Here is a 23539-nt window from a genome sequence, read left to right on the forward strand (position 1 = left end):
ACTACTGAATCGCGCCTTTGTATCGCCATCCCTTTCCTCTTTTCCTTTTATACAAAATTGCCCTCGCATTTATAACCCGGATCACCGTCGCAGGCGAACATTTTGGTGTTTCTTTTGAATTTTTTTTTTTAACGCGAGGAGATTCGAACCCTTTGAGCGCATGAGAATAATAATAATCGACATCGACGATGGAACAAACTTTCGCGATAATTGGCCATTTTCGTTTCCCATTCGGCGCGAATGAAAACTCGGGCGCGTTTCGCAAATTAGATGGTGCCTTCGGGGCTAAACTCGATTTAATTTGCTTTAACCAAACGATAATTATCAATAAATTAATAATTAATAATGCGCAGTTTGCACGCACGCGAGTAGAGTCAGCTCTAATTTATCGAGCACTGCGTTAGCTTTCTTCCGGTTTTCGCGTATATGGTATGCTGTTTGCAACTGCTGCCAAATTCCCATTAATCCGTGACCCAAACTCCGCTAAATCCTTTGTATCCCGGCTTGGAAAAGCCACTGCGGTGTCCCATCGGCCGCGTTTTAACTCTCATTCCACGCGACTGGTATCTCGAGAACATCTCTCGCGTCGTTTAAATTCGCAGCAATTTCCGATGGAACATTGACGCGAACAACGGGAGCGATTTTAAGTAAGAAGAGAATTATACAAGCGCTCGATACGAACGATTCGAATTGCTTTGCAAATTGGAATTTCGATTATGCGGTACACCAACGCGTTTAACGCGGGCTCTGTCGTCGTTTATCAAGCACGAGAAAAACTCACTCGGACGTTTATTTCGCGAACAGAGATCAAATTGTTCGATAAATTTACTGCTAATGAGCGAATCGTCGCAATATTATGTTTTGTAATTCATGTAACGTGGCTTTATTATTTTATTATAATACACTCGGGTCTTTCATCTCCCTCTCTCTCTCTCCCTCTGCTCCCTCCTCTCTCTCTCTTTTGCAATTACAGAAGTAAAAAGAGAAAAATGTATATCGTTGCAGAGATAAAATATTGATTAAATTCGCTCGCGCGAATAAAATCGCGACGGGTCGCTAATAAGAGTGAAAGGCAGACGGCGTTAATTTCTAAAAATCGCGTACCATAGCACGATTGCATAAATAAATCAGAGATTTCGCCGCGAAAATAACAAATTCGATTGACAACTCGTCCGTTGTATATAAGCCAGATAAACTTTACGCATTAGTTACACTATACTCACTTGTGCACACGGATAATTCCTTACAAATCACTATATAGTGGATTCGCGAGTCACGCAGCGCGCGAGGGTAGAGCGAGAATTTTCAATTTCGACTTTCTGTAATCCATTGTGTTCTATGCGGCGGCGAATTTGATTTCGCCTATTGTTTCCACGGTATATGGGATAAAATCTCGTTCCAATTCGCGGTCGCCGCGCGGAACAAATATGAAAATAATCGGTACACTCTACAATATTTCAGCGGCGTAAACCCGAGAATCGGTATCGACGCTGACAGAATCGTTTAATGCTTAAAAAAAATGCGGGCTAATATAAGTCGAGACGTAGCTGTAACTAATACATTGTTGTCGTGCTTGAATAAATTTTCATTTTTCTCGAAATTATTTTCCAATTTAATGGCTCAAGCTTCACACACAGCGCTGCTTCATTGTTACTTAAAAAAATCAAGAATAATACCTGCAAAATATAATGATTCTTGCTGGGCGATCGAATTTTCTTCAACGCCTTCAGAATATCGCAAGACCAAATAGTTATCGTCAAAGAAAAGTACATTAGAAATCGATGAAATATCAGAATCATTTTTTCCTCCTGTTAGCAGCATCGGAGCATTTCTCTACAAAGTCTACAAAGTCTAGCTTTAAACTCTCGTTACGCCACTGCAACGGGCGTTGAAACCAACCACGCAGAACTAAAATTTTGCAACGTTGGGAAATAATCCGATCGGTAAGCGAAAATCGAACGGACGGCCGACACGTCGAGCGCGTATTTCACATGCTACGGCACTGTAAGTAGCTTCGACATCAAGTTTGCACGTTCGATGCATATTGCGAGATATCTATCTGCCTTTAAACACTTTCAATTTCCGCGCCGAGATAAATGTACACGCGCGTGTATGTATATAATACTCTGACCAGTCGGAGAAAAATGTAAATAAATAGGAAGTAAGTAAGCGCTTTCATCATACGCGAAATTCATAATTCTTTAAATTCTTTCAAATACTTCGTCGATATGTTTGCAGGTAAAAAGGAACGATATCTCGTCCATCTTCAAACTTAAAAAATTTTAAATCAAACTTGACGTCTCGAGATGCGTCTCAAGATGATGTACATTTTTTTTACAAAATGGCAGAAACATATATTCATGCACGAACGCGATTTATGCAGATTACTTTTTCAATTGCGTACAGTAAAGTCGCCTCGCGATGTATCTATTTATTTATCCGTAGAACAATGAAAACTTTTTACGATGAAAACCGCGTGTGGCCTAGATTGTTTATATATAAACGTGGATATACATGGTAATCCGGCGTTACCGTGTATGTTTGAAAGAGTCATAGAAACACACGTACGATCGTTCCCCAGGAAGCAGTTGCGGCTAAAGGATGACCCTCGCAGGAGGCGATCTTTTAAACGTGGACGACGGCTGCGGGGGACACTGCATGAGATATAACGACAAGATAATCAGATAACGTGACCAGCTTTCGCCGTGAAATTATTTACAACTCGGAGGAAAACCGAGCGACGAAAGTACAAAGTTACAGTTTTCCAATTTATAGACGCGATATCGATCCCTTAGTTGGCTTATTCAAACGGGTTTGCCTTCTCTTTACGCGCGATTTATGTCGATGTGAGCCGAGTTTTATTTTTTTCCTTTACCTGCAAACCAATCGCTTCAACCAAAATTTATATGACACTCGAAAGCGGATAAAACTTGAACGGTCGCATACAAATAACAGTATAATATTTATTATTTATATGTAATAAAATATCCATCTATCTCTCTCCCTGTAAAAAGCGGCTGTTATATCTATATCTTTTTTATATCAACCGTATCACATAATATATCGTTAAGATTAATGATGCAACTGCAATATCATAGAATTATTTATTGTAGACAAGTAAATTAGAAATAATTGAACTAAACTGCAATAGTCGTTTGATTACGAGCGCATTTGGTCAGCCACATGCTCTGTTTTTCATTATATTACATACATAAAGAAGACGACATTACCAAGCAATTTATCGATATGGACTATCGGTCCCCAGGAGCCGGCAGCGGCTGAAAGATGACTTTCGTAGGAGACGATCCTTTAAACGCGAAAGATGGTGGAAGGCGAGAGAGATAGAAAGAACTAAACGAGAATGAGAGAGCAAGAGAGAGTGCTATACCGACAAAAAGATCAGGCCTGAAGGCGTTTGGCAAAGAAGGGCGGCAGAATCGTGCCTGGTTCCGCGATTCTTAGACGGCAAAATTGATGGCAAGGACAGAAGTTTAGTGGGCACCTATATATCTCGCCAAGGAGGATATGGCGACCGACGAGAGAAAGAAGAAATGAAAAGAAGAAGAAAACGAAAAGGTGGGCGAAAAGAGAAAAAGGAGAGAGAGAGAGAGAGAGAGGGAGATGCATGCCATCCAAAGTCTCGAGGCTTGTAACTTCGGTAACCGAGTACCAGCTTGCGGAAAAAAAGAAAAGGATCATGGTTCGATGTTCGGTCATCGAGAAAATCTCTCTGTCTCTCCGCCTTCCTGCTCGTAATAATCGCGAACCGGTCTACGATGCTCGCGTGCGGACGTGTATGTAAAAAAAAAAAAAAAAGCGACCGGAAGCGCATCCGGCTACGTTGTTCTACGAACAGAAAGGAAAAAAAAAGATTGCCGGGAAAACAATCGCGAGCGCGGGATATCATCCTTAGGAACCATCCAGTTCTTTGATGAAACCGATCCGAACCGGAGCAATCGACCGTGATCGATACATTCAATCCGAGCATGTTCGAAGGAATTTAATAATTTCCACGACGACTAATAAAAGCGATTGAATAGAAAATAATAAAGACAAAATACATTGAATTTTTCATCGTATTCCGATATCAGCTTATCAGCACGGAATTAATTCCGCTCATTTAATAGTGGATATATGTATATATATATATTCAATATTTAACTGTATAATTTCTTTAAATAAAAAAAAACACGCGACAAATAATTATTTAAAAAGTATAATGTTTCTTTGTTTTGTATTTCAGTTATTATTGGATTTCAATGTTAATTAATTTCTCCAATTAATTATGACTCGAGACAGAGACTTTTGTGAAATGAAAAAAAAATACTTTCTTTATGCTCTACTACAAATATTTTCTTATAACCAAAACTCTTACGCGAAGCATCGCACATTTGACCACAGGAGGCTTTTATCTCCTTCAAAAGAACGTAACATTTACGTCCCTTCATGGCGCTTTTTCTCGCCTCCGTTCTACGAATGTCGTCAAGATAAACCGGACACTGGAGACCTTCGATGAGCGTTTCTCCACTCGGAAGGAGTACGTGTAGGGATATACACCGACTTTGGTCAGCCAGTAGTACCAGAAACAGAGAGACGGATTTACGAGAGCCGAAAGTAAGAAAAGACCGATGCAGCACACTTATGCACACTTACGTCGGATTTGAGTGCCCACATACTACGTTTTCGTCTAATGCACGGAAAAAGGAAATCGCTCGAGCGTTACCAGAGAACGAGATATATTAAACTAAACATCTATCAATCATCGGGTAATCCTTTTCGATACACATCCAGTGGAAAATATAAAATTAAAATTGATTTAAAAATAATTTAAAATCGATATAAAATAATTTATCCATACAAATTGAAGTCTTTTTTTAATCGCTCTCGACGCGGGAGCGGATAAAACGTTTCCAAAAATCTCCAGTAATTTCAATATAAAATGGACCAATTTTTCGATCGTGGAGAGAAAAAGAGTATAATCCGATCTAAGCGTCGACGAAAGAATAATCGTAATTACGTTACACGCTCGTTCTGCAAATTAAAGCACTGATGAAGCCGTTTGTTTTCGTAATCGCAATTCCCCGCGGACCGGCCGACGAATTATCACCGACGTGCATTATCACACACGTTGCGCCTAGGCTCTTGCGCGCGATGACGGCGCGATACCGACGACAAGTCCTAATGTCGCTCGTGCATCAATTAAGTTATCGCCCTCTCGGGGAGGTAAGTAATATTGGCGTGACCGAGGCTTGGCTGGCGGAGGTTCAGCGACGACGCCATCGTTCCCTCGACACATCGACGCCACTATCGCTATTAAGACGCGGGCACCTCAACATCCACCATCATTACCACTACACTCGACTGTCGTCTTCGTCGTCGTCGTCGTCGTTGCCACCTTGCCTCCGTCAGGCATCCAGCAAGTCCTCTTCCTCCTTCCTTCCGCCTCTCTCTCTCTCTCTCTCTTTCGATCGATCTTTATTCTCCGCCGCTGTACAAGTCGACACGCTGCGCTCGCACACTCCCTCCAGACAAGTCGCGGATTCGCCCGTGTACTTGGTTCGTACTATCGAATTTTTTATCCGATGCTTTTAGCATATTTCACGCGGTTTGTCGAATATCCGCGAGGCGAGAGCGTTCGCCGAAACGAAGGAAACGTCGATGTTAAAGTGGCTCCGACAAGGAAAGCGTGTGATTTTTTAAAACTCGATGCACTTGCCACAGTGCGCTTAAACGCGACGAAGAGTGTGACGTGAAATATTTACGATAAAGTTGTAAGAAAAATGAATGTAAATATATGACGTGTTTCTTTTTGTATCGCATTGCGCGAGACACACCGCGGTATTTTAAACAGAAAATAAACGTTTAAATCGATGACACGTCCCGTGTAAAGATCGTGTGCCGAAACGCCGATAAATGAATCGATATTAACGGCCATTAAATGAAGACACGTCCTATGGGCGAAGTGGAAATTTCACCGTCGCGTTATAAATGTAACCAACCGTAGAGCCAGCGTCGCGTTTTATACAACAATACTAATCTTGCACCCTCTCTCCGCGCCAATCCCCGTTTTCCCGCTGTAGACACGAAAATCCTTTAAAATCACGCCGAATGCTATGTACATCGATAATGCTCGCAAATGGCCGTGCAGCTGAGTGAAACATTAGCGTTGCAATTAATATTTCGCTACGTGCAAGCACGACGGCCGCAAATGCCATTAATTCGCGCAGGGGCTTAGCGGACCGCAAATTTGGAGATATATACTGGTACACAATTAAGTATTTAAATTGGTCCTCGAAAGTAGACGGTGTCCAATTTGTCTTTTTCGTCCGATAATTTTTCTGCTCTTGTCTTTTATTTGCGAAAAAAAAATGGCAAAAAAAAATTAATAGATGATAATGTGCACTTCGATACGCGATATATGCATATATATATATACAATGTATACGTAAAACAGTCTGCTGTTTTCTAAATTTTATTTTTTCCCGCGTACTATAATTACGATAAATTTCCTACGGACATTTATCGTAATTATCATCCACTCGGATTAACCCTTTTTTCCGTGAGAGGATTGACTCCGTCGGGGAGGGATTTAATTTTCATCGTTCTGGACGCAATAATGCGAAAGAGCTTCGAGCTAGGCGGAGCGAAACAGAGCGTTCGATAAATTCGCTGCTTCACCGTGCAATAATTTCGTCAACCATTTGCGACGCGACAGTCCGCTCACGCGGATGCCGCCTGATGGTACATATTTTCATTCCGTACACGCCGGACACGTCGCATTATGCGGGCGTCAACGCGTACTCGTTACGCCTCGTCGCGACGCTCGGGCGTCTCCTGCGTCGCGACGCCGGCACCGGCTCGTAAGTGTCGGTTCACTCTCTATTTCGCTCTCCCACTTGATTTCCGTTTGTCATATCTCGGGATTTTTGCAAGTTACCCACTGAAGAATATAGCAACGCTGAGGAAAAGATAACCTTCAAATTTTCAGAACATTTTCTAAAGATATTTATTTGAATAGAGAGAGAGAGAGAGAGAGAGAAGGAGGGAGAGAATACTTGTGTATATATTGATGTCATCGTATACAATGACAAACTCGGATTAATTACTAGCGACTATAGCATGTGCGTTATATGTACGATTATAGTCAGGTTCGGAGTGTGAATAGAAGCATCCCTATATAGATCACTCGCGACGCGTCCGGCATGATAATTGAATGGCATAACTCGACGCTGTGGCACGTTAATTAATTCTATAGCGTTAGTATGAAAAATAAGTGACATTTTGCGTCAAAATATTATTTGCTGCACAACTTGTGACTATGTTGATGCCTTGCAATTTTTTGCAAACAAATTTCTTCTAAAAATACGTGTCAAAGCCTTGCAACGTCATTCCCTCCAAGTGTTCCTGTCCAAAGGGAGAATAATGAAATCTCTTATGCAATTTTATGCATTTCCACACTGTTACATCTTTTAAAAAAAAATTCCCTTCATCGAAATTACAATGAAAGGCAGAGAAAATCGTATCGTTTTCATCTCGCCCGGCCAGTCTCTCCTCGGTGAGAAGAAAGAACAAAACGTCAACTCGTCATAGTTCAACTCGGACTTTAAACTGAACGCGGGAAGAGTGCGGAGGGAAAGTTGCATGCACACAGTTGCATCAGACTAGCCAGCGATTCGTGAATTTGCAGCGTCAAGTTAACGCGAGTCGGATGGGCAGTTCAAAGGGAGCGAGGGAGATAGAGGGTGAGGATTGAGGCCGCGACGGTTGCGCCAGCCAGCGGTGAGGAGGAGGAGTGAATGAACACAGTTTGTTCGACGACGAACGTTGCGGCTGTCGTCTGTCGCAGCCACACCATCCCGTACACGAGAGCTGGAGGAGAGAAAGCTCTCTCTCTCTCTCTCTCTCTCTCTCTCTTGGGGAGGTGCAGATAGATAGGCGACGAGGCGGAGGGTTGCGAGGCGAACCCGGGCGCCGGAACAATGTTTAATTGGCAATCGTGCCACAAATAATTATCCGTATGCGCGGATACGCACGGCACACGTTGCATACGTTGCCATTGGCTTAAGTTGATACGCGGGGCGAATTGTGGAAACCAGGGGCACACACATGCACCGGTGACGATAAAAATCGCTGTAGCGCGGCAAACGACAATTGACGACGGGAACGCGATGAAAGCACGTAAAAGAGAAAATAGGAATATGAGACATTTTATACTCGCGATTCACAGGTCTGTACACCTTTTAATATCATGTTATTACATTGAAACTCTCGGGTATCTTTTTTTACGCATGTAGATTAATTCTATGTCTCTATAAGAGTTAAATTAATTCGTTGGCGTGAAAAAAAATATATAATCGACTGTGTATATCTCGCCCTCTCTATAACCTGTCACCTAAATTCTTTCGAAACGACATAAGGGATAAATATTATCCCTTCAGCGCGAGTCGAAGTTCGGCCGCTAGAAAAATGGCCGCTGTGAATTATTTGACGGTAAAAATAGCGACCCCTCCTGCGATGAAAGACTGCCGCCGAGTAAATAAGACGGACGCCAAGATAAACGGCGGTACAATGATCCCGCGATATTTTTATTCCGCGAAAGAACAAGTATAAAGTATACTTTTTCCCAACAATCCTTTTCTATATCGTTTACTTAAAGCTTCGCGAATCTTATTATCGAGTCGAAGTGGCGCGAGAAACAGGAATCGCAAATTTTCCTTCCAATCGACCGGTTTTTTTGAAGGGAGAATAATTCTCTCGATTACGCAAACGATCATCCTCCGTGTAGCCGCAAAAGCGGTATATAATTTATCGCTTTGAAACGCGGATGCTACTCGTCGCACGAGTAGCCTAGGACGACTGCCATAAATTTATTCCAGCGACGGCGCTCAGCTCCGCTTCCAGCAGCGACTTACCGGCCTCGGGAATAAAAATTGTCCGATCCTTCTTACGTTATTACTCGAATTGTCCCGTCAGCTTTAACGACCGACGCGGAGAGAGATTTAAAAAAATCCCCGTAAAAGAGACAGAGAAGCGCGAAATTACGGGCGTGGCGCGCGCGCGCGCGCGCGCGAGTTGACACCGGAAACGGGAAACCGGAGCCGCGCGTGGTAGATTATCGTTAAGACAATTTCACCGTAACGAATATCAAGACCGATTTACATCATCGCCGAGTCGACGTGGACAGCGTCTAGCGACGGAGAAGAGGACCTCGTTTCGTTCTCCCTGAAGAGGATCGTTGAAGAGAATGTCGAGGGCGGAGATTGGTGCTAGTAAAGCTAAGGTTGTCGCGCGCGGTTGGCACGAAAATGAAGTGATAAGAAACGACGCCGAGAGAGAAACGGGACAAGAGACGGATAAATGGATGGAGGAAGATAAGATGGAGAGAGAAAGAAAAGCCGAACGGGTGGCACAAAAGCTGGGCTGAGAACGAAAGGAAAAGGGCGGGACTCGGCGCGGAGGACGATGAAAAGAGATAATCTCTGTTCATCTTGTAATTCCCCGGTAATGCCATTATATACCGTCAGACTCGGGCCAGTATTCGCCACATTACCGGCTTACATCTTTGTTTTCGTTCGGTCACCGGTGCGATGTCCGGAACGAAGGAACACGCGGCGAAGGAAGCGGCATCGGACCGGACTATCTCCCGGTATGCTAGCTGTTATGGGAGAGACGCCGGCCGGGCCGTAATTGAATCGACCGTTCTTAAAGGGCGATAAATCTACTCAAGAAACTGCGTCGTTGGCGCGGCGTGTCCCACACGTCGCCATCCATCGACTCCGGCCGTTCCTCGTAGTCTCTTTTCGTCGTTTCGTTCCGCGAATATACGTGACGGTCGATACGCGAATCCTCGCGAGACCGGTCGGAACACTCTGTTAGAAAAAGAAGGCGGAGAGGAAAAAAGATGTCATGCATGTACCTACACACGGGTTTTATAATTAATGAGAGAAAGGGTATAATTGGAGAGAAGAAGAGTATTTATTTTGCAATTAGTTGGAGTCCAAAATGCCACTTTCATCGTGATTAATCAACGTGCCAATTTATATCGAACAATGAAATCAATCGAGATCGCTGTCACCGATCGTGACCGCTCACTATCAAATGCAGCGAATACATTATCATAATTGACAGTGAAATTCTCTCAATGCAAACAGTCGCCCTTCCCAAAACATCCATTCGGGTAATATAATTAGCGTGTACAGGCTTACTACAGGTTTGTTTTCGCATGCACGCATCGTCGGCCACGCTAAATACGCGTCGGCGAAACGCAAACGGCCGATATCAGCATTAATTTTATGCGCCCGGAGAGGGGTGTCTCCGACGATAATTGGTGAAATTGCGACGAGTTGAACGATATATATATATAAAACTTAATGCAATAATCAATGAATTATTCGGAGATTATTTTGCACGCGTTAGTAAAGGCGTATCACGGTGAAGCGAATCATTACGGTCGATTCCGTACAATCGCAGGAAAAAGACGGGATTTGCGGCTTTCACGGAAAACCATTCATCCCGCGAAAATGGCCTTCCGAATTTGAATGCGAATCCGATGCTCGGTCACGAGGATCGCCGGCATTATTCTCAGATAATGGGAAGTAGCTCTGTCGTTCAGCAAAGTTTGCGTGCGGACAAGTTTTTTTTTCCTCGATATATAAACCCCCTAATAGGTTCCCTAATAAGCCTTAAAATCGTCTTCTTAAATAAATATACGCAATAATCGTCCCATTATAAAACTGCTGAAAGGCAGTTTATGGACTGCGTTAATTTTTGCGTGATTCAGCATTTCAATTACTATTTCATTAATTACCATTTGTACTATTATTGTTACTATACGTACGTTGCATAAACGACGCAATCTAATACATGATTCATTAGGCGATAATTCAAACGTTTATTTAGATGAGTCTTCTTGCGCTCGATGCGATATCACGAATATATATATGACGTGCATCACGTATGCGCGCATGTGAGAAACGTAACAACGTGGTATTTAGAGAAGCCTCTAATTATGCGGCGTGATAACTGCCCAACGAAAACCGCGAATAATGGAGCACTAATTAGTCTGCGCGTGTAAATGAATAAATCTAGTGCTCGCTATTGTGCTAAGAAATAAAATTCTCAACAGAGGAAGCTCTATTTTTTTACCCGCTTCTCGAACGACGCGACGTTTCGGCAAATTATAACTTTGGAATGCCAAAGTAACATATACTAGAAATATTAGGCATAAAACTATTATTTATACACGATGGCAGGATTCTATCTTCAATCTTTCTATCAGAATTTCTTCTTTTTCAAGATATCAAAAATAAGATCTTTGAATATATGGAAGTATCGGTAAGATCTCTACAGGCAATTTTTCGACGCGATATTATTAATATTATGTAATTTATAATCATATATTATATAATTATATAACAATTTATATATATATATTATATTTAAATTTATATTTATATAATTATTTTATTATGTAATATTTTATTATTTAATTTAAAAAATATACGATAGTGCAAACTATGTGAGAAATAAATTTGCTACATAGAGAAAAATTGTAACGTTCTAGAGTAATATTTTTAACTTATTCTTGCATGAAAATTGATATGACCATATTTGGAAATATTTGGAGTGCAACGATACCTAGTACAGTTTCTTCAGAATCAAAATGTGTCGTGTCCGATGGCAACAGCCATTAGGAACTAACATGTTGCAACGTAACGGTTGATGTAGCTTATGACGCTGATGAGAACTGCAACCCGCCCGGCCAAATTTGGCGCACTCAGGTTCACCATGCGGTTCGAAACTACCCACTCTCATTACGTGTTGCCGCAGAATGGGCTAATCTGCAGTGTCGCGCGATGAATCGTCAAATCTGCCGCCTGGTGCATCGTGCGAAATGACCAGAAATGACCGTAGCGCGATACGAACCTGTACATATAATAAGATCTCTTTAAGAAGATCATCCCTCTTTTATCCGCTGTAAAATCAGCAAACGGAACGGAGAATTATCGGAAAAGAATACTAAACAAGAAAGAGAGAAAATACGAACAAGAAGAAAAAGAGACGAATGTCCGGAAATACTTGGTGGAGCTTCCCTGATTTCGGAAACTTGGGTGAATGGCAAACCGAGCGTAATGATGCCGATAAAGAGGCTATCAACGACGCAGAAACGCGCGCAAAGATTCGAATCTATCGGAGACGTTATTTACTCTTCGAAAGCTCTACCCTTATCTAGTACCCACGCGTCGATCCAACGCCGCCTTTTTCATGTTTTATCTTTTACCTAAGCTTCTCTCGACGCTTCTGATGATAATTGTTGCTACTAATAAAGAAACAAAAACCACTTTCAATCTACGCGCTCGTCGTACTCTCTTCGTTCTGTCTCTACCTCTACTTGTCGACTGGTCTGCGGGAACAATAGACAGGTACCAGGGCGCGCGAGTGAGCGGACAAGTGTCTCGGGAATTACCTATTGTTTTTCCCCGTTCCGAAAACGCGCAGGGACCATCGGGAGCATTAATTCCCCTCGTAATAGAGGAAGGCACGTAATACGAACCGGGAACGCGGCGGCAGATGCTCGCGCGTAATCCTATGTAGTCGGGTGCACATTTCGAGAGCATCGTCTACACCAGAGCTGGTGAGCAAAATTCGACACTGCTGTAATCACTGCACAGATGCAAAGGGTATACGGAAGAAAATATAATTCTGTATTTAAGAAACAGATGGATACCGGTCCAAAAGAAAGGTGATAGACGTCTCTCGGTATAAGTCTACGAATGTCTCTATAAAAACACTTTTGAGAGGCAAATTTTGAAGAAATATAATTAATTTATGTATATAATATACAGATTGTGATATTTAAATTATTTAAACAATGCTTGTTTACACGCAAAATTGGAGCAATTTTTTGCGAGAACATTCCTCATCGTTAATGCATATATGCAGGAATAATCCAGCAATAATTATCGTCTCCCCTTAGATTTGTTTCCATTCCAGAATGTACGCGTCGTTAGTCGCCAGTGCTCCTATTGCTTCTTTAAAATGCAAATCGGATGACATAACTACTCTTGGACCCTCACGGCTACAGAAGACTGGGATAAAGAGAAGCGGAGGTTGTAGAAACAAGACAAAATACAAGAATGAAAAACGAAAGATAGCAAAGAGGGACGGAAGGAAAAATGTTTGACCTACCGAGGACCGGTGTTTATGCATACTGCCCAAAGTATACAACGCGTCCTATGCTCTCGCAAAATATGTGAATATTTTATCAAAGCTCTTCCCTCTTATAATGCGGAAAGTAAAAACATAAACAATCCTTGAAAATATTTCGTACATCCATGTCGTATCTAAGTAAGAAATTTAATTATCGCGCGACAATGTACTTTACTTCAATTTTAGGAAATCTCGCTATCAGTAAGCAGCGCGACGTCGAGCTCGTAACCCTCTAACAAGTTTCCAATCTGTCAATAGATATTAATCCCGCAAGAGAGCTTCCCGGTGAAGAAAAGTCACGTTCGCTGATCATTTTATGTGGTACATCCAGTATGTTTTTATTTGAACTAGGTCATTGCGAGACTGCCTGCTCACCAGAGAGGAAGCACTCGTAGAACTCTGGAGACACTTAAATATCTCGATGATGCCGAGGAGTTTATTGCATCTTTGACACCGAAGTGCAGTCAAAACTCATCGTCGTCGTCGTCGTCGTCGTCGTCGTCGTCGTCGTCGAACGACGACACGCAGCAGCTGCTGCAGTAATGTCGCTTCCGCGTACCTTCCGCATCGCGACGAAAGAGAATTTAACGGATCGAACTCGTCGTTAACCGTTGCGCGAGCTTTCGTGATCTGGTAATTCAAAAAATGCGAGGGCTCATCGCCGAGCAGCCGCTCGTTCTGTCCGCATTATCTGTAATATCGTCCGTACCCGTTTGCAGTTATTGATCGGGAGTCGTAACGTTCTCGGAAGAGAAAGCGAGAAAGAGAAGAGAGAGAGAGAGAGAGCTTCGAAATAAATAATAATTACCTATAAAAATACGGAAAATATAAACTGGAAAATTTTCATAATTTTCGCGTAACGAGGGTAGTAATTTATTATATGTATATACACTCAATATTTCGAAACTAATCATATTTAATTCCGCGAAATTAAAATATCATAAAATGATAATATTGTCTGGGTCTGGAATTGCGAATGAACTTGGCGTCATTTGCCAATCACGCTCGCGCATACGCAGAGACTCTTACGTTTCGGTTATGTCAGTGCTAAATTCGTGTTATTATACTTGGATTAAGTAGAAGAACTTCCACTTCAGAATTTCAAATAAAACGTTCGAAAGTTGGAGCACCGCGACGGAGTGACTATTAAGACCGCTTCAAAAGCGCAAACGCCTTACGCTCGAGTTGCAAGCACGTGTGCAACGCTTCATACATGCCTCTATCTTTCTCTTTCTATCTCTACCTCTCTCTCTCTCTCTCTCTCTTCCTCTTTCTGTACCTCTCTCTGTAAGGCGACAAATGCGTTTGTAAACTGGGTCGCCAAGACGATTATCTTCCTCAGATGTAACTACCATTAAGGTACGGGATAGATACGGGCATTATTATCACGCTCGAGAGATTCCACGGAGTCGTAGCCAAATCGAGAATAGGATACTTTCAATTGCTTACGACCATCTATTCCCCGGAGTTATTTCTACAAGACTTCCTACATTGTTGACTCGCACTACTCGTAGTAGTACATATACGCGCGCGATAAATCCGTATACCGGTATAAGTTGTCGCTCCACAAACGCTACATTCTACAATTTCCCGTAGTGCGCTTTTACGAATGTCGAACATTTTGGGAGAATAAATTTACGGAGAGCAACAACACCATAAAAAGCGAGAAAATACTGTCTGGATATCTCCGCGATTCTTTTCATTTCGATCGTACGATCTCTTTTCTTATTCCTATTTTGTTAATTTATATATATTATTGAAAATGTAATAACAATTTATCTTCACAAATTATTATATCAATTAATCAAGATAAGAACGTAAAGTTGAACGTGTAAAGAATATGGAAGACAATACATTCTGGAAAAATTCGATTTCTTGCCGTAAATTTTCTGATAATATAATTTTTCGAATATTATAGCGACGCTCGGAGAAAGTAAAACCGCGCGAAAGAGCTTATAGCTGATTGCCGTGAAATTTATAGTGGATAAGAAAGAGAAGATGCTCCTGCAGAAAATCTTGGGAAACATTACCAAATCGGCGCACGTGAGCGGGAGTAAGTCGCGCCAACAAAGAAGGCGGAGATAAAGAAAGGGAATAGTGTTATATAAAGGTAGGGAAGATGGAGAAAAGACAGAGGGAATCGCGCGAGATGAGGAATCGAGCGAGAGCGAAAAAATATCCTATGAATTCGTGAGTGACTTCGGATATCACGTTCGGTCCCGCCTGGCGAAGATTTTCTACGACTTTGTAGTCCGCGATATATCCGGAGAGTCCGCTTGCAAGTTTAAACCACACCTTGCGTCGTACGTGTTGCAAATTTATTCCACGCATAAGGATTTTCCGTACACGCCGCAATCTTTTAAAGTGTCTCGGTATAAAATCTTAATTTCGAAGCTAGTCAATATTAACATCTATTAATTTATTTATACGTATTAATTGCGATTCGAAAAAAATGATACGACTTAAAGTTTCCAACTCTCCTTTCATCTATCGCGTGAGCGTGAATTTATAAATATTTCGTAAATTTCTCATTACTTCCATAATTAAAATCTATCAACTCGACCAACTTAACGATATTTTAACTTGTATTTTATTAATCCAATAAGTATTATCTTTGTAGCCGATTCTAAATTACAAATTCGACGGGGAATTGGTGCCATTAAATGTAATTCAAAATGTGCCAGTGTAATTAGTGGGTTGCGATGAAAACGCATAGATCGTACCGATTAAATATCTATGTTTCAATTTATGCTCGATTTTCATGCATAGCAATCGGAAAACGTAATTACGGTTATGACATTTAATGCAAAGTTATGTAATTACATGTCGAGCTTTGTACCAGTTATATATCATGCGAAGTCTAATCCAACATGCATAATCGTTACTTACATCTTTATCCAACGGTTATTTGATCATCCTATTTATCTCGACTGCGTATTCCGGCGACGATGCCTTCTCTCAGCCCCTCAAGCTCTCGCCTCGCTTCCTGCAACATGGAAAATAAAAATTGATTAGAACAATCACAACAATATCGTACATTAAATTTCACACGAAATATAAAGTTGGCGGAAATTCCTCTCTAAAAGGATTACATATTCATGCATTCAAATGATATGAAACATATACACACGTACACATGTCTACGCGTAACAAAACCACAAATTGGATGCATAACCGCGAACGAGTAATCATTATACCTTCATCGTTTCAAAGTCCAAACATCCAATGATCATTATTCGGTTAATATACCAGAGAAATTTGAATCGCGCTCGCGTTATCCCGTTATCCCCGATAATTTCACGCGCGTATGGAGAACAACGGTGAAATAAAACTCGGGAGGGGGAGGCTTTTAACTTTAGACTCTCTGGCGAATTGAAGCGAAACGCGTTTTCGCGAGAAAGGAACGAGCCGGGCGTTATTCACGAGTCCGTCGAATATCGACAATCTTGTTCGCGCAAACTTTACAGGAATACTCGCAAGATTCTTACACGATGTCGCGACGGCGTGTACTCTGCTGAAATTAAAATCGATACTTGTGCAGAAAGAGGGATAGAAAGAGAGAGAAAAGGGGGGAGAAAAATAGAGATAACGTCTGGATTTTACTCCTCTCGCTCGCCTTTACAAAGCCGTGTAAAATCGCCGAAGAAGGGAGCGTTTGGATAAATAATCATTCTGCAGAGTGCGAATCTTTTGCGTGAGAGGGAGGAGGAGAACGCGCCCGATAAGGTGGGCGAATAACGAAGTGGAAGAAGCGAATCGTAAAGCAGCGGGAATAAATAGTCGAGCGTCAAGTCGGCGACCGAAGTTTGCGCAAATCCTGAGGGAAGTCTTAGACGTGAATTCCGCGTGATCGTCTCTCCTCCTCCTCCATGCGATTCCGCGCATTCTTCGTATAATTATTTTATCGTTACAAAACGACATTCGCGCTGAAGGTCTGAAAATTTCGTCGATAAATCGATCATTTCTCCTTGCGTTTATCTAATATGTATAGATAAATGAAAGCAAAATCTATTCGACATATTTCTAGTTAATGAAATGATGGTTAAAAATTAATTTATAAAGAAGTAAAGAGATTAATCATTATTATCGTTATCTGATAAAAAGAAATAAAAAAAGTGAAGATTTTGAAAATATGCGTAAAATGTACGATCTTATGCTATGTAATAATACCGAGATATGATCTCTGGAAGAAAAAAATGATGATGCTTGCACATAAAACGTTCGGCAAAGTTTACTCATTGATGTTCCCTTACTTGAGTGTCCTAAAACGAAGAAAGTTGAGCGGAATTCTGAATGGAGAAAGAAAGGTGCGAAGCCGCCTCGCGAGAATAAGTAGTGAAATGCTCGGCCAGAATTTACGAGCAATACTTTTCCACCGCAAATTCTCGGGATATTCGTGAATACCACCTCATCCCCGAAATCGCAGTTTTGTATACTTGATATAATTCTGTCCCTTTTCACATCTGGTATAATTGTGTTCATATTTTAAGAAAATAAACTGCAGAAATCCGAAATAATATAGTGACTTCTAACTGCTAATCAAAGTAAAAAATATATGGTAAAATATTCAAGCAGGCTTCTCCTAGGTATGCAGAATATAATTAATCTAAAACTTGTTTTTTTTTTTTTAATGTCAATATAACGATATTTGTGCATTCTATCGCGCTGACGAATTTTTACGAGATTGTCTTCCATTGACTCGGTAATTTTTATGTTTACGCACTGAGGGAGGAGCATTTTCCTGGAGCAAACTACTTCGTTTCGATGGGGCGGCGTATTTCTTTTATAAGAGAATCCCTTGCAGCGGAGTCCGCCGCAGACGCGATATTCATACGAATAACATTCAGTTTCCCGGCCGTCACGGAATTTATGAGGAAGACGAACCGCGGATCGGCGAAAAAGAAATTGAGAGACCGGCGATAGGAATAAATAGCGGAATATATTTTGACGCGACAATTTCAGTTTACGACTAATACATCTTGAAGGAAATCTTGAACGTCAATATCCGCGCATCACGTCCGTTTCTGTGCTTGCTCTCTCGAAAATGGTTTCTTGCGCAAATAATTCTGAAAATGCTCTAGTTCGCGTTTAAGAGAGATTAAAGCAGCACTTTTCACGTACAAATAAGATATTATTTAATATAGATTTGTTCACAAATTATTAGGAAAAATATTTTTCTAGACCCTATACTTTTACAGAAAAAATTCAGATCGTTAAAAAAAAAGTTACGTCTCATTTTTTAAATTTAATAATTTTACTACGTACAAAAATAATATTTTTTATTGCAAAGTTCTGGAACATGAGAGTGAAAAACGTTGCACTAGATTGATGCAACTAAAAACGGCACTGTTAGCTGCAGAAACTCGACGCGCGAATTTGCGCCCGCAAAAACTTTTATCCTAGGTTTCCGTAATTTCATCCTTATTATGCCGTGAACAGGAATGACGCGTATGAGCCAATAATAATTAAAGAACAAAACTCACACCGTTTGTGGTGCGTGGATTCAAAAAATATTTGCGTTAAATTCACCGAACGAGAAAAATAACACGAGAAAAATAACGAAAACGTTACAGGCTGACGATATGTTTGCATTCGATTCTTTACGAGCTCGTACACAAGCTTCGAAATAATATTGTATATAAAAAAACGGATTCAAAATCGATAAATTCGTATCCGATATCGATATAAAAAAATATCGCGCTTTCAGATGCTCTCGAAATCCAATATTACTATGTGATAGAATAGTTTTTATGACACAGCGTATATATTTCTTCAAGTTATAGTCACATATCTAGAGATTCTATTTCAACTGAATACTCTGCCAAGTAATAAAATAGTAATAAATTGCGTATTTGTGCGCACTATACCGATTAAAAAGAAATGCCGTATTATAAAGAGAGTATAATATCCACACCATGTCGTAAAGTAACTTTGATTCTTATGATACATTAATTTTAAAATCAACGATCCATTAAAGATGTAATTGCAATACACAATGTTCTTAAAAATTCATTTTATATATATCCAGATGAATCTCCATTTAAAAGCATACCGTCACTTGAAACATATATTACGTCCTTTTAGTCAAAAATCACATTCTTAATTAGGGACCATCCACATTCGTTGAAGACAACGGGAAGACTTCGTTAATGAAATTTGCCTAAGGCAATGTCAAACGCGAAGACGCTGGAAACGAGCGGAAGTTACCCGATACGTCGTTTCAAGCCGAGGGTATATCCGCGAAAAGTTAAGAGTCTGACAAAACGAATAGCATTGAATTCATCACACACAAGAGTGTATGTTGCGCAAAAAACAGCGGACTCGAGAGCACTATGGGAAAACGATCGCGTAGCATGCAAAAAAAAACAAGTATCCCCGAGAGATCAAACATTTCGATTAACGAAGTGCTTGAAACATCAGATGCACAAGCAGTTATCCGCGCTTGATGGATTCAGCTAGAAATTCGACCAGCACTTGGGACGATTTGCACGTTGAAATAAAAATGTGTATCGCACTGATTTTAATTGTAAGGGCTCCTCTTTATCGTCCACGTGCGATTGAATTTAAATGATGCACGATAACGTATAATATTTAATTAGAGAGAAAAAGAGAGAAAAAAATGAAAAATGTACACGACCGGGAAGCGTATTTTAACCTTTTCAACATTAACCTTGGCGTATCGCCATTTTCTATTTTCGAAAAATGTCAGACTATTTTGCCAGAAATTGCGCAGTGGACACTTTAATTATAAATTACACATATTTTAAATATAATAAATTATATGTGTATGTGTATTAAATAGACTTTTAAATATACTTGAAATGTAAATAAAATATAATGTAAGCATTATTCATCAGTAAAATATCGTTCTAGAAGTCTATCAAAAGAGAGCATCATTGTTAGCAAGTCTAGCACTCTAATAACAATAGCATTGAATTATACGAAGAATGCACAGTCTTCCTTTATGTAACGTAAATAAATGGACAAGAGAAGAATATTATGTTGGATTTACTTTGTTGAAGTGTCCGTGCAAAAAGAAATATGAGCTTTTATTTTTAGGTACTCTTATTTTAAGACAAAATCACACAAAGACAATTTAAAAATATTATTTACATTGTGATTTTCGTTGTAATTTTTCTATCAAATAATTTGTACAATAAATGTACGTAGAAAAATGTGGTGGAAAACTAGTCGCAGAAGTAATTAATTTTTCCGTTTTGAGGGACACGCTCTTGTAGAGAAGAATGTTTCTCCATTCGTGCAGCTAACTTTTATTTTCCTTCTCGTTTCATCTCGGCTCTTACGCGTCGTTTTCTATTTTACGCGGAAGTGACAGCGAAAAAGAAATAAAATACCGAATGTAACCTAAGTATTATATACCGTGGAAAGAGGAGAGAAATTCGCTGGATGACGGTAACGCGAGCTTCGTCTAGAAAATAGAGACTTAAGACGAAGTCCGGGAGTTATAATTGCCAACGCGACACTTTCTGTCGAGGAGCAAGAGGAAGAAAAAAAAAGGAAGAAGATGAAACATTTTGTCCATGCATAGAAACCTACTGATCACGCATGTTGTGCGTGACCAGTGAATAGATATGATATAGTTACATAGAATATAGAGATAATAAAAAATAAAAATGCGATAGAGAAAAACAAAAGGAAATCGAGAAAGAGCGGAAAGTTCGGTTCATTCGATACAGGTACGGATGAATCAACTTTTTTAAAAAATTTCTGACCAGGTTCTTCCTCTTTCCTCGGCAGACGTGCGCGCGCGCAAAATAAGGGATGAAAAAATAGAATCCTTTTTTTGTGCACGCGCCGTCTAATCTGGACCATCCCTTTGTTCTCATTTGCAAACTGCTGTAATCGCGCCCTTTCAGATCGGTTCGACGATCAGCCAGCTTTCACAGTGTGACGGATATGACCGGTTTTACGAGTTTCCGTTCGTACCACGGTCCAGAGAGCGAAACTAGTCGCGGAAGCCGTTAAGTTGTGAACGAGCTAAACGCGATCTAAATCGTGTCGACCGCGCCGAGGAGAAGCGTGCGATAATTGATATTTGCTGCACAGATAAAATTTTCTATATTGCACACGAAAGCATTTACGACGACTCACGTCTTTCGCGTGATAGCCGACGTGACTGCAGGACCGCGTGAATTTTGCGAATTAGATAAAATACGTTTCATGTTGGACGCGAGGCGTAGTGCACTTTATATCGATAAGTGCATTCTGATCTTCATCTACGGATCGTAATAAAATTTTTAATATGTGAAGAAATTATTTCGTTGTAGCGCAATTTTCTCTCTTCAATCTTCTTGATTAAAAAAGATTATAAGTTTTTATTTTTACATCATTTTATTTTATTTTTACATATTTTTAACTTTTGTTTGATCATTTTTGGGCGGAAACAATTGAGAGTATTAATTCTTTATATCATAGTTCTTTCATTACATCTGAAAAATTTTGATACGTAAAATATCGCCCATCCCTGCAGACATATTCGGTTCTCGATCTGCCATGTTACATACCGTGTCCGTCCAATTGCCTGCTCTTGTAGCGAACGATATTAAAAAAAAAAAAAAAAAAAAAAAAAAAAGAGAGAGAGAGAGAGAGAAAAACAAAACGCGATCGACGTTTTACCGACACCTGTCAGACAGGAAATAACTCTTGTCATTGTTTTGGTAGTCAGCAGTAGTGCCAATTCTAAAATTGTTATGTCATAGATATGCAGTATCGACTGTGCAACTCGGCCGTCGTACTTCGTATAGTATACGTGATGACCAATTTGTACGTCATATGTGTTTTACGTCTACGAGAAGCCATATGTATCATCCAAGATCAAATCCAGCAGATATCACATAAGCGACACCAAATCAAAATCGTTTGTAATGTCAAACAAGCACCTTTATTTCATACGCCGTAAAAATAAAACGATCGCATAAAAATATCGTCAATAATATATTTTATTTTATATATATTATATTTTATATTATATTTAACAAACAAAACTAGATGATAAAAAAATTGATTAGTTCTCTTTAAATAAGATCCACGTAATTATATTAGACATCGACATAGTTAATAAATGCTCGTACTATGATTTACATTTGAGTTACATTTGCGTTCTCCTTAATCAAAGATTGACAATAAATTAAATTATATTTCAAGTCTCCTACATTTTGCTTTACATTTACAAAAATAAATATAAATACTACTCCATAAAATGTAATAGTACGAACACCAAACATTTGTATCAGTCTTGATATTACTACATTTTATAAAATATTTAATAAAATATTTTTATTTATTTAAATATCCAATAAAATCTTTTATAAAATGTAGTAATAAGTAATGAATACCTTTTTATATGATAAAAATATATTTGATAAAATTTGCATCGATATATGTACACCATCTTTAATGCATTTGCAATGTAGCGCAGCATATCGTTAATTATTTCGCGATATTGAGATAAAAAGATGTACAAATTAGCTCCCAAGATTTTACGTTAACAATCGAAAGGCAAACAATCTACATGGATCCGGAACAATCGCGGAAAATGTCGCAAGAAACATATAGCACCATGGAGATTGCGACCGTATTACTGATAGCGTATCTCGAATAAGTGCACATGCACCGTGTATAGCGCACCTGGGGCACATTTTGCACCTTAGATTATACTCAAAAAGTAAATGTAAGCTCTCTACACACATAGAACTATATTTCACGAAATACGTATGAGAAAATAGGTCGCCGCTCTTATCTCGAAACACATTATAGGTATAACCTTTTTAGACATGACAAATGACAGTAATGGACGGCTCGCGAGGCGGTAAGTGAGGAAAAACTTACGGCGAGGCAACGGCGTGTCGGAATTTTTCACGTAGCGATACGAACTCGCAGGAAATTCTTCAGCGACAACAATTCGATCGAGTTAATTGCAATTAATTAGTCGGAATGTGATTTCCAATAGAAGTAGGACGAGCTGGCGACCGACTGTCGACCAACTGATGTTTACAAGAGTAAACATCAGTTGCGCCCGCCGGCAGCTGCTAGAATCGATTAAAGTGTTAATTAAGACGACACGAAGAGCACCACTTACTTACAATTAAACGACGACGGTCAATTGCGATACGGCATGTAGAACTGTAAACGCGAAGAGCGAAGCTTGCGATCTCTTATATCGTTATTTTTTTTTTTTTTTTTTTTTTTCACACCTATCGCTGTTTACGGTTACGACTCTTCGCCAAGCCCTATCGCTGTATCGTGTGTATCAAATTGTGATACGTTGCGTCGCGTTGGTGAGAATGACACCCCCGCGTCACAAGAGAAA

General features: G+C 40.1%; 1 protein-coding gene across 3 annotated transcripts in view; it reads right to left on the reverse strand.

Moving 5' to 3' along the window:
- The window catches only part of LOC114931019 (uncharacterized), a 252672-nt gene that overhangs the window by 144568 nt on the left and 84565 nt on the right, over nucleotides 1-23539 (reverse strand). For all 3 annotated transcript variants that reach the window (XM_029302924.2, XM_029302925.2, XM_029302923.2), the window contains one exon: nucleotides 16099-16195. The gene's annotated coding sequence lies outside the window, so the exon portion shown is untranslated. The remainder of the gene's footprint in view (nucleotides 1-16098; nucleotides 16196-23539) is intronic.

This window comes from Nylanderia fulva, unplaced genomic scaffold (assembly GCF_048542155.1).
Source record: "Nylanderia fulva isolate GAGA-0341 unplaced genomic scaffold, ASM4854215v1 Scaffold1, whole genome shotgun sequence".
NCBI classification, from domain to species: Eukaryota; Metazoa; Arthropoda; class Insecta; order Hymenoptera; family Formicidae; genus Nylanderia; species Nylanderia fulva.